General features: G+C 36.1%; 1 protein-coding gene across 1 annotated transcript in view; it reads left to right on the plus strand.

Moving 5' to 3' along the window:
- Window positions 1-18,050, plus strand: part of GALNT13 (polypeptide N-acetylgalactosaminyltransferase 13) — a 500,019-nt gene that overhangs the window by 54,016 nt on the left and 427,953 nt on the right. The window contains exon 2 of the mRNA XM_015559821.1: window positions 4,622-4,692. The gene's annotated coding sequence lies outside the window, so the exon portion shown is untranslated. The remainder of the gene's footprint in view (window positions 1-4,621; window positions 4,693-18,050) is intronic.

The raw sequence follows: 18,050 nt of genomic DNA on the forward strand, positions 1-18,050 counted from the left end.
TGGGAGTTCCATTTTTAACTTTTTGAGGAAACTCCATACTGTCTTCCATAGTGGCTGCACCAGTCTGCATTCCCACCAGCAGTACATGAGTGTTCCCTTTTCTCCGCATCCTGTCCAGTACTTGTCATTTGTTGATTTGTTGATGATAGCCATTCTGACAGGTATGAGATGATACCTCATTGTTGTTTGATTAATTTTAAATTTGGATATGGTTTCAAACATACAGAAAGTTTGCAATTACTGTAGTTGTGAGTACATGAAACAGTGAATAAGGTACAGATATCATGCTTCTTGAGTTGAAGTGCTCTTGTGTGCATTTTCTAAGAATAAGGATATTGTCCTGTATAACCATAATATAATTATGGAAAATAAGACATTATTAACAAAATATTGTTATGTAACTTAAAGTGCATCTAGGATCACACATGCATTTGGTTGTCCTGTCTTTTAAACTTCCTTTAACCTGGAGCAGTTCCTCAGTTTTAAATGACTTTGAATTTGAAGAGGTCATGCCACATATTTTCAGACTTTCCTCAGTAGGTTCAGGCCAGATAATATTCACATTCCTCAATTTGGTTTTGCTTGCTATTTCCTAATGATAATTCAGGTTATGCATTTTTGGCAGATACACCATGGAAGTGATGTTGTGTCCTTCTCAGGAGTAGCATACTTGAAGCACATCATGTATATTTGTCCTGTTGATGATGTTGGCTTTGGTCATTTAGTGAGGTGGTCTATGCCAAGTTTCTCCATTGAATGTTTCTACTTTTCTTTTTTGTAATTAGTAAGTGATTTGTGGAAAGACACTTTAAGATTATGGAAATATCTTGTTGATCATGCTTTCACCCACAAGTGCTGATTCACAGGTGTTTTCTTGACTGAATCAAGTTAACTATAATGTTTGCCTAATGGTGATGTTCTAACTCTTATCAGCACATCTATATTATAAGTGGTATGCTATGCAAAAGAAGAATTTTCAATTCCTTATACACTTTATTTTTATTTATATTTTATTGCCTATCATGAATTTTAATTCTTTATGGTTATTAATTATTTTGATTTCCCAATTATCCAAGATTTCACTGCTGAGAGCTTTTGAAGTTACAGCCTATGTCCTTTGGACATATCCCCATCATTTTTAAATGCCAGAGAAAATGTTGCCACCTTGGACTCCATATTTTTATGTCTCCTTCCTATGTCTGTTATGCCAGGATAGCTTTTCAGTATTTTAATAGTGTCAGTGGACTTTCTGAGAGTAAGTTTTGTGTTGGTATTAGAACATTTGTTTTCCTCTTTTTTCTTCCTCATAGATTTTTCTGTACCCCTTAGATCTCTGCAATACATAGTGGAGCTGGAAAGATATCTCTGTTAGAAATTGCTGTTTAATTTTTTGTTTACAAGTAATTTAACATTTTTATTATTCTCAAACTTCCAGTTATGCTAAAGATCTAGGATTTGTGTGGGGGTTTTTATTTGTTTATTTTGATTTGTTGACTGTATATATTTTGCTCAATTTGTGAAATGTTTAATACATTCCTGCTGTTAATACTACCCAGAACTCTAGCTCCATATTTTTAAAGCATTCTACAAAATATTGTTATTTCAAGTTATTTAAAACATGCCACGATGTAATCAGAAAGTGTGGATTGAATAGCCTTACCTTTTGTGGTCAGTGTTAATCCAGTTTATTTAGTTAAATTGAAGGGTTTTTTTTCTCTATTATTTTTTATCAAATGGCATATTTGTCAATCCAGGAAGTCTCTAAAAGATGTATGCATGGTAAAATCATTACTGGAGATAACTTCTTTGATTTGTACCAATCAATTGTGTTTGTAAATTTCTCCATTAGCTTTAAAAATGATCAAATGTATATTTAGACAAATGGACATTCAAACCCATGAAATTTAAAAAAATGTAATTAGATTAAAATAAGGTAACTAATCAATAACACCTGAGTATAAAAACCAGTGAAATGTAGTTTTAAGCAGTTGCTTCAACTAATGAAATAAGCATTATGAGCCTCATTGAGGATAGTCCTTCCTCCAGTTTCATAGTAAAGCGTTCCGATTGTAGTTGGTATGCAGGGATCAGGAACAAAACACTGATGTTTGAAAATGGAAAAGTAGAAGACAGCTTGCAAAAGTAGGAAATAGCTGAGAGCAGAAAGTGTGTCTCATCCAAGAGAGACAACAATTTCTATGTTCTCTGGAGGCTCAGGCTAACAAAATCTTTGCTCTTTCAAAAAGCTAAAAATGAGGATTCTTATGAAAAATATCCACTTTTGAATATTTAAAAAAATACTTTTGAATCCATGATGTGGAATAAACAAACCATGTCAATAAGCCAGATTTGGTTATTACACTCCACTTTGCAACTTCTACTCTGGATTCAATGGAAGGGCTAACAGGTGTTGTAGTGAGAAGTAATTGGGTCAGAAAAACTGATTCTGAGCCAGCGATGGCGAACCTTTTGAGCTCGGCGTGTCAGCATTTTGAAAAACCCCAACTTAACTCTGGTGCTGTGTCACATATAGAAATTTTTTGATATTTGCAACCATAGTAAAACAAAGACTTATATTTTTGATATTTATTTTATATATTTAAATGCCATTTAACTAAGAAAAATCAACCAAAAATATGAGTTCGCATGTCACCTCTGACACGCGTGTCATAGGTTTGCCATCACTGGAGGAGGAAGAATTGACCTAGGCAGGCATCCCCTGAGCTGTTTTACACTCAAAGAAGAAATTTATGCTTAGGACTGTGCTTATCATCATCATCTCTGTGTACTCCTCCACCCTCCCCCTCCCCGCACAGTACCAATATATAGAGGTAACTAGGGTAGAAGTTGATCAAAGGCTATACTCTGAATGTAAATGTTTGGCTCTAGTGAGAGACTGGCAGCAATGTAAGCTGATGAAACCTGGGGGAGAAAAGGTATGCAGGCCCTAGGATCATCTCTTACCAGTTGTGTCAAATTGGGAAAGTCACCTTAGTGTTAACTTTAGTTCTCTTGCCCACATGAATGAATATGCTAAAGTGTAAAGAAACATACAGATCTGCTAATAGTTGCTTTATAAGTTTATTGAAATTATATATGAGTATGAATTTGCTTTTTTATTAAGCTTTAAGTTTTAAACTTAGAAAAATAAAAATTTAAAAAGACATAGTTTCTTATGAATTTCTTGATTTACTTCTTTTCAAAATATGTTTTTATTGATTTTATAGCGAGGAAGGGTGAGGGACAGAGAAATAGAACAAGGGAAAGAGAATAGAAACATAGATGAGAATCATCTATTGGCTGTCTCCTGCATGCCCCCTACTGGGATTGAGCCCACAACCCAGGCATGTGCACTGACCAGGAATTGAACCAGGGACCTCTTGGTGTATGGACTGATGCTCAACTAACTAAGCCACACTAGCTGGGCTCTTGATTTATCTTTGATATTTAAATATAAATTTTCTAATTACATATATAGTTTTCTCTAGTTTGAGGGGTTCTGCGTGAACCAATAGTAAAATCATTCATTCCTATGCCAGGTAGAGACCTTTGCCATCCTGTGTTTTTTAATACTCCAGGAAGATAAATTAGACATCCAGCTCATTGTCTATTCTGTTTGGTGAACTGATTACACCTGGTTTTGGGGAACACAAAAGCACACCATCTGTATTAATAAACTGGTGTTTCCACTTAGTACTGTAAAGAACCACATCTCTCTGGGCAGAAATTCTGTTGGTTACTGAGAACTAATGTTACTCTAAAGGTGCTTGCTGCTTAGGGGAATTTTATTTGTATTGTCCATCGTGTGTTTGATCTGTCCAAAAAAACACATTGTACCTTAAAGGGTTATTTTAAATGTCATTAGGTTGTATATTATTTTGTTTCTTTTGAACAGTTCTTTTATAAAACATTATACCCCCCCCCAAAAATAAAATCCTATTTATGGTGAAATATATTGAGCTTTGAAATTAATGTGCTCATCCCAACATCCCTCCTTTAAAAAACACACAAATTAATTAATAAAATCTTTTAAAATAACTTTCTCCTTATAATTACGTTGACTTTCTGAAGAAAAGAAAATGGATGTTTGTGTATTTTTGTGAGGCATGCAAGTGGCATTCCTACTTTTTTCTCAGTGTGTGGTCCTCAATTAAAATTGACATGCAATTACAAAGTGAATTGGTGCAATTCTCTAGGTAAATCGAGCAAACTTCTCCATCAGTGATCTTAATACGTTAGACAAAGGTGCATTTTAAAAACTTAAATTATTTTAATAACCACATCAAATCTCCAATTACATTTAGCTACAGACATCTCATGATTTTGAGTTGCTTTAAGTTGTTCTGCCATGTCCTGGGGGCATTGTGCTTCTTCTGTATGATTCTGAATCCGTGTGCAGACTCTTGCCTCTTACCCAAGAGTGACCTCCTTGACTGATGTTTACAACAGTTGGGAATATTTCTGTTCATCAGCCTATTATGTTTTGTAAGATATATAATCTATATTTCACAAAATTTCATTTCAGTATGTTAAGTATGTAGTGTCTCAGTGTGTGTTGGTCTGGATTTGTATTTCTGTGTCCTTGGCAAATTGCTTACTCTTTTTTCTTTTCTTTTCACAGATGCATTTTGTAGGAGTATTTTGAGGATGAATGTTTGCAAATCATTTTGAAATTGCCAAGCGCCACATACAGTAAGTAATATGTATTTCTATTTTTTCACTCAATTGCAGTCATGCTGAATGAATTTGGCAGACTGTCATAAAAGAACACATTTCTATTTACAGTTCTTGATATTTGTGAATATTGAGAAAAACTATATAAAAGATAAAAACTTGAGCTGTTGGCTAGTTGGAATTAAGTTGTATAACTTTAAGATTTCTAATAGCTGAATTTTACTATTGTTCTATGTACATAATGCACACAATAATGTTTTTCACATATTGTTTAAAATTGCTTTCCTTTGAATTGTACATTGAGAAGAGTGAAGAAAAAAATTAGTATTATTTTAGCCAGTGTTATTAAGGAAGTTTTAAAGGAGTATTAAATATTAAGATTTGCTGAGTATTAGGATTTGCTAGTATTCCAATTTGCTCAATATCAGGCAATTTACACGTTGCACCTTTAATTCTTACCTAAATATTTTAAGTTTATTATTTTTATTTCTATTTTTTAAATAAGAAAACTGATACTCAAGAAGTTTTAATGCCTTGCTCAATATCTATTCAAAGTGATGAATCTGGGCATTGGACATAAGACTTTTCAAAAAATATGCCTTCGGTAGCAGAGAAAGTTAAATAACTTTTATTTAAGAGCCTGGATGTTTTTAAGCGTGCAAACATGTCCTGATTAGTTCTTTGGGTTTTTGTATTGCTTAAGCAATATCCTGAAAATGTTGCAGGTTTTTTGTTTTTTTCCCTGTTTGTCTATCATGTCATTGTTTTCATTTCAAATTATGCTTTCTAATCCTAACTTGAACTGCTTTGAACTAGAAGGAAATAAGTGAAATGCAACTTCCTCAAAGAAAGAGTATATAGATTAACTAAATTATTCTTTTACTAGAGGTCCAGTGCACGAAATACGTGCACTCAGGGTGTGGGGGTGGGGGTCCCTCAGCCAGGATTGCGAGGGGGCACAGGCCAGGCTGAGGGACCTCACTGATGCATGATTAGGGCCAGGGAGGGATGTGGGAAGTTGGCCAGTCAGGGAGGGACCATGGGAGGGCTCCAGGTCCTGTCTGGCTCATCTTGCTCAGTCCCGATTGTCTGGACGCCAGCAGCAAGCTAACCTACCAGTCAGAGCATCTGCCCCTGGTGGTCAATGCATGTCATAGTGAGCGGTTAAGCGGACTTAGCATATCATTAGCATATTACGCTTTGATTGGTTGAACGGACAACCGGATGACCGGATACTTAGCATATTCGGCTTTTATTATATAGGATAAAAAGTGTTTAGAATTAGAGTTTTGAAGTTCTTCAGGAGTCTTCTTTCATTCAGTAAATACAAGTACACAATTAAATGCTACCATTTTATTATTTTAGAACTGGAAGGGATCATATAATCATAGATTCCTGGCCTCCATTTGCTCAAATTCCTTGTTTGATGAAGTGGGATCATCTGTAGGAGAATTTTAAAATATAATTCTCAATAAAGGTAGAATAAATGATGGCAGCATTGATGCTTAGTCATTGTCTCCAAATGCAACTACTTTAAAAAAAGGCAGCATAGTATAGTGCAGTGGTTCTCAGCCTTGGCTGCACTGGGAATCCTTTTAAAATCCTGATTTCTGGGCTGATTCATCCTCCGGAAATTCTGTTTCTTTGTTACTAATGTTGTGGCCCCACCCCATAACAAAGAAACAGAATTTCCGGAGGATGAGGCCCAGAAATCAGGATTTTAAAAAGATTCCCAGGTGATTCTAATGTGAGCCAAGGTTGAGAACCACTGGTATAGTGGATTGAGATTTCTGGGATCAGACCACCTGGCTTTAAATCCTGGATTTATTACTTACCAGCTGTGTGACTTTGAATAAATTACTTAGTTTTTTTTAATGAATATAAGATTGGGAACTTCCTCATTTGTGGCAAGTGAGATAATACATGTAAAATATGGCACAGTTCCAGGTATAGAGTAAATGCTCAATAAATGTTAGTGGCTATTAAGTTGGAATTGATATTTTTAGTTATATTAACTCAAGTATGTTTGTTACTACGCATCATAGCCTCAGAATCATGTCATATAAAGTACACAGCAAAGGTATTCAGTGACCACTGCTGATTGACATGCTCAAATAGACCGTAAACTTTAGTCTTCTTTATAAACAGAGCAAGGTGCTTTTTAGTAGACATCTTTACTTCTTTCAACCATTAGTAATGAAATATACCATTTTGTCAAACATCAGGTATATATAGGGTGGGGCAAAAGTAAGTTTACAGATGTTTGTATGAAAAATAATGCAATGATTAATAAATAATAAGACAAGAATAAACTCTGTGTTTTGAGTACTCACAGGTATAAACTCACTTTGCCCCACTCTGTGAACAGTGTATAAAATTAGCATACATATTTATCTTATTGTGTGTTGACTATATTTCTTGGTTGAAAGTGTTTATATGCTTTTTGGGAAAAACAGGGGCAGTCGTTAGGTGCTTAGGAAATCCAAAATGTTTTTTTGTTTTGTTTTTTTTAAGAAGAAGACAGGGCAAACATAAATATGAAGTAAAGAAAATAATGAAATGATTGTCAAATAATTTGGGGGAATAATCTCACCCAATGTTTTATGAAACAATTTATGGAAATTGAGGAATGTGGAGAAGAAAATAATTTTATTAAGCATTTTAAAAATAATTTTATATTTATTAAGCATTTAATTCCAGTGGAAGTGTAGCATATACGTTACATTCAAAATCTCATTTCATCTAAGCAATAATACCATGAAGTAGCTATATTATTATTTCCATTTTTCATAGGAGAAAAATGTAACACAGAAAGTTTAAATCTATCATTCATGGAAATGAAGCCTGAGATCAATCTAATTCTAAAGCTTTTTTTCTTTTTTTTAAATTAAAAAAGTTTCTTTTATTGACTTTTTAGAAAGAGAAGAAAGGAGAGGGAGAGATAAACATCCATGTGGGAGGGAAACACTGATCGGCCGCCTCCTGCAAGTGCCTCCTGGGATAGAGCCTGCAACATTTTGGTCGCATGGGATGATGGTCAACCAACTGAGCCACACCAACCAGGACTAACCCTTCTTTTCTTATCCCCTTAACCTGGCTGTTAAATATTGAAATTTTGTGGCTGATCTGACTTTCTTTTATTTGCGTAAAACACTGCTCCTAAACCTCAGGTCAGACATATGAATTATTTAATAAATAAATAGAGTATGATTTGTTTTCAACTGAAACATATGATGATTGCCTTATATTAAGTGTTGATAGGACCACCCAGCAATCCAAAACTAATTACCTTAAAAGATGCTGTTTGAGTAAAGAAAATTTAAAAAATAAAAAAGCTCCTTCCCCAAGGTTTGGGGCCATATCTTATGCTTTTATTACTCTTACTTTTCAGAATTTGAAGTGACTGACCATGCCCTTTTTTTGTAGTCCTTCAGCCACTTAAGGAACACAGAGAAGTTTGAAATGTAGAGTTCACCTTGATGGATTCCTTCTCGTCCCTATTTACCATCCTCAGGTGTATCAGCTTTCAGGGACATCCTGACAACACTTCGGCCACACTGCTACTTTTCCTTTCAAGTCTTTGGTGGTCTTCATTTTCTTCCAGTTCAGTCATCCACTGACCCCAGTCCCTTTACACACCACTGCTCAGAACAAACCATCAGCAGCATTTTACTTAAGGGATATTTTCACACTGTAAAATATTATTGCTCTAAAAATGAAGGGGTCAAGTCTTTTGCATTCTCACACTACTCTTTATTTTAAAAAAACTGAAAGACTTACAGAATGCTTTTACTTTCCATTTCAAGATTTGGTCTCTGAAAGACAAAGCTAGTGGTTACATTTAGTAATTCTATTTCATTTAATTCAATAAATATTTACCGCATGCTCCTATAATAAGAGAGGCACCTTGCTAGTAAGTACTAGAACAAGTGGAAGGGAAAGACAAAAATGACTTTCAAGAAAAATCTATCTTCAATTTGAGGAAATAAAATATGCCAGGCATAAATAAAGTGAATGATGTGTTATTAGATTATGATATTAGGAGAGTAGTCTAAAGTAGTCAAATTAATAAAGCTGTTACAAATAATTTGAAAAGGTTTAATATAGGTGAAAAATAAAGCATTAGAGGAGATTTAAGAAAGGATATGTAATTCTCAACCCCCTTGGTTCAAGATTTCATCATGGAGGTTGCATTTGCACTAGATATTGATGCAGGTAGAAAAGAGAAGTCAAGGAAATGGCATCCCCAAGTTCAGAGGAAAAGAGCCAGACTTTACATTAAGGGGTCCCTATCCATGGTTAGAATTATTTAGGTTGGCAACAAAATGAGTTTCTTATGTTGGACTAAAACCAGGTAACACTGGAAAATAAGACTGGAGCTAGGTTAGATAAAATACTGATAATCAGAATATGAAATTTGAATTTAAATTTATTTGGTAGGCAATTAAAAAATAAAACAAAGAGTATTTTGCAAAGGCCAATTGTGTGAACAAAAAGTTTCTTCTTTGACTACTAGACAGGAGTTATCTTCACAATTGATTCTAGCTGGAAGACTTGTAGACAAGAAAAACAATTTTAGGAAAAAAGAGTCATATAGGAATGAATGGATGAGGTAAGATGTGAGGTCATAGCAGTGGAAATGGAGAGGCAGCAATAGATGCAGGTGAGATTTTGAAAAAAATAGGGTCTAGGAATAAAAATGATAACACTTGAGTGGCATTTACTATGTACTGGGTTCTATTTTAAATTACTTATATTTATTATTTAATGTAACTTCCAAACAATTCTGAGAGGTAGATGCTAATATTATCTACATTTGCACAAGAGGAAACTGAGGCAGCCTTTAGCTAAGTAGATTGTCCTAGGTCCAATAACTAGGAAATGGTAGGGCTGGGGGGATTGGCCAAGCTCCATATCGCTGCAGTTAACCACTGTACATCATTTTTCTCAAAAAAACAACACACAACAGATTTCCAGCTTGATTGAACCAGAAAATGACCTTACCAAGAGATCATTGGTAAGATCAGGTCCCCCCCCACCCAGAGTTCATCCTGTCTTTAAGTTAAGCCTTTGAGCCAGGAGAAAAATTTGACCTTTAGGAAGAAATATCCCTTATGGTTCGTGATGAATGGCTTGTATACCTTCACTTCAATGCTTGGCAACAGGAACAGAGTAATTTATGATATTGCTCAATTGTAAATTAGACTAGTAAATATGTCCCCTTAATATGATTAGTCTCCTTTCCCTAGGAGAACTTAACATGAAAGAAGTTTAGAGTGCTAAATTAAAGATTTAATATCTTGGGTCCATGAAAGACCAATTATTTTAGACTTAGTTTACCTATCATGCTAAACAATAACGTTGACAAGGGGACAAATCAGCACCCAGTATAAAGAGTATTTGTCTTGTTCTGCATTGGAGAAAGCAGCATAATGTGCAGCTCAACACATCGGCTTCAGAACTATACTAAGGCATGGTCCAGATCCCAAATGAGGCCTTTTAGCTGTGTGACTTTGTGTCAATTATGTAAGCTCTCTGGGCCTCAGTCTCTTACCTTTGAAATGTGTTGAAATATTATAATAGTAGTGCCATGTTTCCTGAACATTGTAAAGGTTAAATGAGATAAAGCACTTAAAGTGGCTTCTGAAACACAGTAAATTCTCAATAGATGTGAGTTATGTTCGTTGTACTTTATCTCATCTGTCATAACATTTAATTACAGAATTTTTGCCATTTTAAGCCTTTTTATTGTGAATATTTATGTATTCAAGGGACAAAACAATGATTTTTACAGGCAAAGAAATTAAGGAATAGAACACATGCTGCATTCCAGAAAGCCTGCGTTTTCTGCCTCCCAAATAGCTGCAGTTCCCTGACAGATAACACTTTTGTGACTTTTCTAGTAAGCACTTCCTTGCTTTTTATTAGTTGTAGCATTTTATCATGCATCCCTAAATATAAAATTTGTTTTAGCTTTATTTTTGAACTTATGTACATGATAATTATATAATATGCTTTCCTTTGGGTCTGGTTTTCTCCCCTGAAGATATATTTCTAAGTTTCATTAATGTGTTTGTACAGTTTATTAACTTTAATTGCTATGTAGTATTCCATTATATAAAACTAGAGGCCCAGCGCACAAAATTCATGCATGGTATCATCCCTAGCCCTGGCTTGCAATTAGGGCCATCTTTCCTGGCTTCCAGCAGCCAGCCCCTCTCCCCGCCACCATCCACCCCTGGTTCCCTGTTCACTGGCTTGGGGAAGGGACTGAGAGGTTGGCATGCTGTGGGCAGCTCTTGTGTTGAGCGTCTGTCCCTTGGTGGTTAGTGCATGTCATAGTGACCGGTCATTATGCCGTTCGGTCGATTTGCATGTTATCCTTTTATTATATAGAATACTACAGAGTTTTATTCATTACTAGAAGCCCGTTGCATGAAGATTCACGCAATAGGCCTTCCTTCCCCTGGCTGCTGGCACCGGTTTTCCTCCGGCACCCGGGATTTAGGCCTTTGGTCTGGCCACAGCAGAGAAGCCAAGCCTCTTCAGTCTGCAGTCTTCAGTCTTCAGTCTTTAGTCTTTAGTCTTCACTCTGGCTGAAGCCTTCAGTCTTCACTCACATGCCTGCATATGCAAATTAACTGCCATCTTTGTTGGGTTAATTTGCATAGTTGCTTTAATTGGCTGGTGAGTGTAGTGGAGTGACACCAATTTGCATGCTTCTCTTTTATTAGTGTAGATATTGTTGAAGGACACTTAGGCTGTTTCTGATTTTGGGCCATTATAACTAATGCTGCTACAAACATTCTTTTAAATGTTTCTTGCTGCTCATGTGCATACATTTCTATTAGATATATATTTAACAATGAAATTGCTCAATTGTATTCTATGGAACTCTTCAATTTTAGTGGATAATGCCAGTTTTCCAAAGTAGTTATATCAACTTCAATTAATAGTGTATGAGAGTTCCCATTGTTTCATCCTTATCAGTACTTGGAATAATCAGTCCTTTTAATTTTAGTCATTCTCATGAAAGTATAGTTTACATTTCGCTCATGAATTAATGTGGTTTAATTGCCATATCGATATTATTGTCTGTAAGTTTCCTGTTTGTCTTGCCTATTTTTCTATTGTGTTGATTTTTAAATTGTTAATATGCAGATGTTATTTATATTTGGATTAAGAATCCTTTTCAATTAAATGTTGCAAATACCTTTTACCCCCTGTGACTTGCTTCTTCAGTTTCTTAATGGAGTTTCTGATGGGGAAGAGTTTCTAATTTTAATTTTAATTATTTTTCGGCCGCTTTACGTTTAGGTAATTCCACTTACAATTGATTTATGTGAATAGTTTGAGGTAGAAGTCAAGTTCTATTTTCCTTGCTAATGGATATCCAGTTGTTACAGAAGCGTATTGAAAACTTTCTACATCTACTGTTCTTAAATGCCATCTTTATATTAAATCAAATGTCAATATATGTCTGCATTTTGGGAGCCAATTATTCTTTTTAATTCATCTATTAGTCTATTCTTACTACTTGTAACACATTTTAATGATGCTAACTTTTTTATTATTCGTGATATCTATTAAAACAAGTTCTGCCACCATGTTTTTACTTAAGGCATTTTGACTTGGCCTTATTTCATATGAATTTTAAAATTACTTTGTCAGGTTTGACAAAAAAGTTGTGATTTCAGTTGAGATTGAATTCAATTTATTGTTAAGTAAAATATTGCATAATTACAATATTGACTCTTTATTTATAGGTCAACATTATGTATATTTCATATATGTAGTTGTTTTTAATTTCTCTCAATCATATTTTATGGTTTTCTGAATAGAGGTCTTGTATATTGTGATTGATTTGTTCCTACAAGTTTTATGCAGTTTAAAGGTAATTTTTATATTGACCTTCCATAAAGCAGATTGTAAAATCATTAATTCCAATATTTTCTTAGTAGATTCTTTTGGATGTTTTACATAACAAATGATGTTGTCTATGATCAAAGATAATTTTATTTAGTATTTCTCAAACTTTATACTTTTATTTCTTTTTCATGTCTTATTCCATTGGCTAGAATTCCAGCACAATGTTGAATGAAAGTGAGGAAAATGAAAATTCTTATTTTCAAATCAAAGGGAATACTTTTACCATTTTCCTATTAAGAATGATTTGATTGTAATTGTTTTTGGCAATAACATTTAATAGATTTAGACATTTATTTTTATTTCTGACTTTGCTGGGATTTTTCATCGTAATTTGGATTTGAGTGTTATCAGGAGCTTCTACAGTGTCTGCTGTGATGACACAATAATTTTTCTTTTTTAATTTGATTAAAAATTTGTTAATCTGATTATTTAAATGGGTTTTTTTTTTTTTCAGATTTTAAATTCCAGCAGCAGAGATGTTACTTCCTTGTGTTTAGTGTGGGACCTGGAATGTCAGGGGATTTTCTGTGTTTATTCTCTACCCTCCCCGTTCAGCATTTCCCACAGGCTTGCACAACAGAGGAAGCCTCTGGTCACACTGTTGCATTTCCCCCAGTGGCAGGTGGCTGTTGCTTATTATTTGGTGCAGTGTTCCTGTTGGGCTAGGAGGACTCTAGGTTCCTTGGCTCCAGTCTTCATCTTAGACTGTGCTGTGTGCCTGGGCTTTAGGTGTGTGGCTCTTTAACCATTCCTACCCATTCCATGGCCCCCAGCCAAAATGCCTCCTTGACTCCATCGGGTTCTTTGGTGGGAGTGTCCTGTTCTTCCTCTAGTGATAGCAGGTGTCTGCTTTGTATAAGTGTCAGATTCTGGGCCCAAGAGAGTTACCTGCCCCACCAGCAGGGCCAGAAAACGTTTGCTTCTACCTCTTTCACAGAAACTATGGATCTTTTCCAGGGCACTGGGAGTGTGAGTGTTTTTGGTCCCAAAAGACAAAATTTTCCTGTGTGTTAGAGAGAGTCTGGGAATCAGAAAGAATGTTGTGCCTTTGCACACTGAAGTGCTCTCTTTGGTGTTCTGTCCTGACTTAAGTCTTTCTTCTGAGTGGCCAGTAGATGAAAAAAAGAGATTATGAATGAGTGGATCCCAGGGTGTCTATAGTGTTCTGCTAGCCCATTCTAGCCTTGAAGTTTTGTTTCATTTTTTTTTTTGAATTTTACCTGTTTTCTTCTTACCCACTTTTACAATGTGTACCTATTTTTCTCATGTTCTAGCAAAAGTGAAATAAGTGGTTTATGTCCTGTCTCTCCTCAGGGTGGCTGTTACCCTTTGAAGTTTAGTTAATTAATCTCTTGGCCTTGCAACCGCAGCTCTCTGATGGGCTCAACAAAAGTTATTTTGCAGATTATCTGTCCTTTTTCTCATGGTTAGGATAAGAGCAATGTTCTATTATGGTTTTCTACTGTCTAAATGGAAGAAAAACTGCAATTTTTTTCATATATATTTTAACTACAGTTGGTTTTCGAAAGCAAGATGAATTCTTTTTTCTTCTTAAATGACCTAGTAAGCATTTACCAGAGCTTCTTTTAATAACCTTTTTACACAAATATAAGTTGTTGCTATTATAGTTTTGTGAGGAATTGCAACTCAATGGAATTGAAGTACCTTGGTTAGTAGAGAATCTAGTCACCTCATGTAGTTTTTCCACCATCTTAGCCATAAGATTTCATCCTCAAGGTTTTCCCACTGGCTTAAGTGACTACTGGTTCTATGCAACAAAAAATGAAGAAAAAAATACAATGACAAAGGGGCATGCTACTAGCTCATTTATTCCCCTCAAAGAGATTCCCTGTAAACCTCACCCAATATTTTCTACCTAACCATTACTTTTTATTGCAAAGAAAGCTGTTACATGTAGTGTTCTGGCAGCATACACAACTGCTCTGAATATGTTCCTTGTGAGGATGAGGATGAAGTAATTTCATCTCTGAAGCAAGATGGTGGGAGTTAAAATAGACAGGTTCTATTATTAAACAGAGCTGGGTTCTGATCTCAGCTCTGTAAATTACTAGTGTTGTGACCTTGAGCAAGGTCTTATGCTAACTGTGTCTACTTTCTCAGCTGTGAAAGGGCATAGTAATAACTATCTTGAAGCAATTCGGTGAAGGTTGAATATTATAATATATGCAAAAGGTCTATCCAAGAGGAAAGGTTCAGTAGGTTTTTCTTTTCTTTTACCCCCCTTATTTTAACAAAAGTTCAGTTATTTGAGGGGACAGAGTCCATTCATGCCTAATACTGATTGATAGTCTAAAAAGGCAATTTACCTTGTTTTTCTTGGGTAAAGCTTTATCTTTTATATGGAATTGAATCTCAATTTCTGCCCTTTATATTATTTTAATATTTTCAAAGTACTGAAATATTGCTCAATATTCAGGCTTATATAGGAGCACTTATATAATGTCAAAGCAAGAAGTAGATAGAATGAGTTCCATTTGAATTCTGCCATTAGAAGGTATGAAACTTGTGAAAGTCATTATAACCCTCTGGACCTGTTTTGTCAGCTGACAAATCAATTAGGTGGACAGGTTGACCTTTGCCACCTATTTGATAGCTTTAAAGCAACACAGTGCTGTGCATTTTTATTTGCCTTAGACAGATTCTCTTGTGCATGTCGTCTCCTCTGATCCTAAACACCAGCAAACAAGGTGCCACTTATTTATGAAAATCAGAGTTGAATTTTTATAGGAATTGGATTTGTTGAGAAGTTTTCCTAGTTCTGAAACAAAACAATAGATATTAATTGAACAACATGGTATTGTATGTTAGAAAACTGGCTTCAAACTGGTTGTGAAGATTGCTGGCTTAGACTTAGTGTGTCACTTTGGACAAGTCATTTAAATTCTCTGATCTTGAGAATTTATAAAAATGCGAAGTGTATATCACAGCCATGATGAGGATCAAATGAAATAAGAACAATGTAAAAGTACTTTAAAAAACTTGACAAGTTCAATTCTAAGCTCTCTGAGAGGTTCTATAAGTAAAGTACAGTAAATACCCTTGGTCTCTGGTATGGAGATTGTATGATGATGTTTTACAAATAGAATGAAATGAAATCAAGTTTTTAAGGATCCCTGTTTTAAAATTTAGGTTAGATTTTGTAAACCTATTCACCTGCCACAGGAAATCATGGCAAGAATGGGGTTATTTAGTGCACTCCACAGAGGCTAGATCAGCAGGCATGTCTCCGACTTTGTGTGTGAAGCGTCTCCTTGAGGTAAATTTCCAGATATGATCTTCCAGGTATTCCGCTTGTGATCCAGCGAGGCTGCAGCAGCAAATCATTTGCAGGGTGTGACTATTAGTGCTGCCTGCTCTCTTCGGTCTGCCCATTTGAGTTGACAGTTAAAGTTCCTTCTCTGTAAATAGCACGTTAATAGTAAAAGCATCGTTGACATATGGCAAGATAGTTCCTGTTGTTAAACTAATTAGATGCAACAGCGGTGCTCAGTCTGAAAGAAGATACTCTGTTCTGTGATAAAAGCCTAGAGATTAATTTTGTCCCCAATTTGACATCTAGCTTACATTCTTTTTTTAAAAAAATTTTGTTTTATTGCTTAAAGTATTACAAAGAGTAGTACATATGTTTCCTTTTCCCCCCCTTGACCTTCCCCCAGCCTCCCCTACCCCCCAGTGTCTTGTGTCCATTGGTTATGCTTATATGCATGCATACAAGTCCTTCCGCTGATCTCTTACTCTCCCCCTGCAACCTTCCCCTGGTAGTTTGACATCTACCCTCTGTTTCTTTATGTGTATACTAGAGGCCTGGTTTATGAAAATGCGTGCACTTCCTGGGGGGGTTCCCTCAGCCCGGCCTGCCCCCTCTCACAGTCCGGGAGCCCTCAGGGGATATCCTAATGATGGCTTAGAGTGGGCCTAAGTCACAGTCTGGCCTCCCTCTACGGGAGGCAACCAGGCTGATCAGAGGAGGGCACCGCCCCCATCCCCCCGCTGCTGCTGCTGCCCCTGGCCTACCTCTGCGGGAGGCAACTGGGCTGATCAGGAGAAGGCACTGCCCCCATCACCCTGCTGCTGCTGCCACTGCCAGCTGCCACGGCTGCCTGCCCTCCTCGGCCCTCGCAGCTGCTGAGGCTTTGTCCAGAAGGACGTTTGGTCTGTTGGTCTAATTGGCATATTATCCTTTTATTAGTATAGATACATTTACTCATCTTGTTACCACCTTTGAAACTCTTAAAGTATGCCATATGTATGTTAAAGTGTGAAAGGTGTACTAATATTAAGTATACAGATTTATGGATACTTACATAGTTATATACTTGTGTTACTATTACCCAAATCAACATATAGAACACTTCCAAACCCTGAGAAATTCCACTTGCATCTTCCCCATCAATAACCTTTTGGTTTTCAATATGTTTTTACTTTGGCTTTATATTAATGAGCCTCTAAAAAGGTATGAGGTATTTTGAATGGCAATTCCAATCTTTTAAAAATTTCTGAAGGTATTCATAATTAGACAAAAAAGCATCTAAACAATAGTGCAATGACCTATAACAATAATATTGCAAGTAATAAACTTCCTCACACACTCACTGACATGAAACAATTGCAATGTGGGAATCTCATGAAATTCTGCCCAAATCTCCGACCTGTGAACCAAAAAATAGAGCCTCCACACATGCTGGTGAGCGCTCTCCAGGTCATGTTGCCAGGCAACCTCAGTCAGTGTCAGAAATGGGTATTTGGGCAGCAGAGAGTCAAGCTAGAAGGTATCTTAGAAACAGCAAGGTCCATCAGAAAGAAGGAGTGAGGAGGGAGAGAGAGAGAAAAAAAGTGTCACTTGAGCATTTATTCATGTTAGTCATAACCACAAACAGTTTATTTTTCTAGTAACATGCAGATAGCTTAGAGCCAGGTTCTTTGGGTTTCTACTTCCTTCACTGTATTTTCCTTCTTTGTTGTGTCTACAGGTATAAGTGCAAAGGTTTGGCAAGATGCATCATTATTAATATTTTTAGGAGAGGAGGATGTTACAAATCATTTTTAGCACATTCAGACCATTTAACTATGAGTTCGTTGAGATTTTAATCTTATCTAAAAAAAGATAAAAAGGGTAATTGACTGTACCTTCGCTATGCTTCCCATCGGCTAATCAGGGCGATATGCAAATTAACTGCCAACAAGGATGGCGGCTGGCAGCCATGCAGCTGAAGTGAGCAGGAGGCTTGCTTGCTCCAGTGATGGAGGAAGCCAAGGTTCCCTGCCTGCCACGGCCCAGCTCTGAGCTCCGAAAGCAACAAAATTTCAATTATAGAAGCTAAACAAACCCCAGATACCTGCTTTCAGCAGTCCGTGGCCTCAGAACTGGAGTGAGCAAGAGTCAGCTCTCAGAACCAGCGACAGCAACAAAGTTTCAATTATAGAAG

The sequence above is a fragment of the Myotis davidii genome, unplaced genomic scaffold (genome assembly GCF_000327345.1).
Source record: "Myotis davidii unplaced genomic scaffold, ASM32734v1 scaffold753, whole genome shotgun sequence".
NCBI classification, from domain to species: Eukaryota; Metazoa; Chordata; class Mammalia; order Chiroptera; family Vespertilionidae; genus Myotis; species Myotis davidii.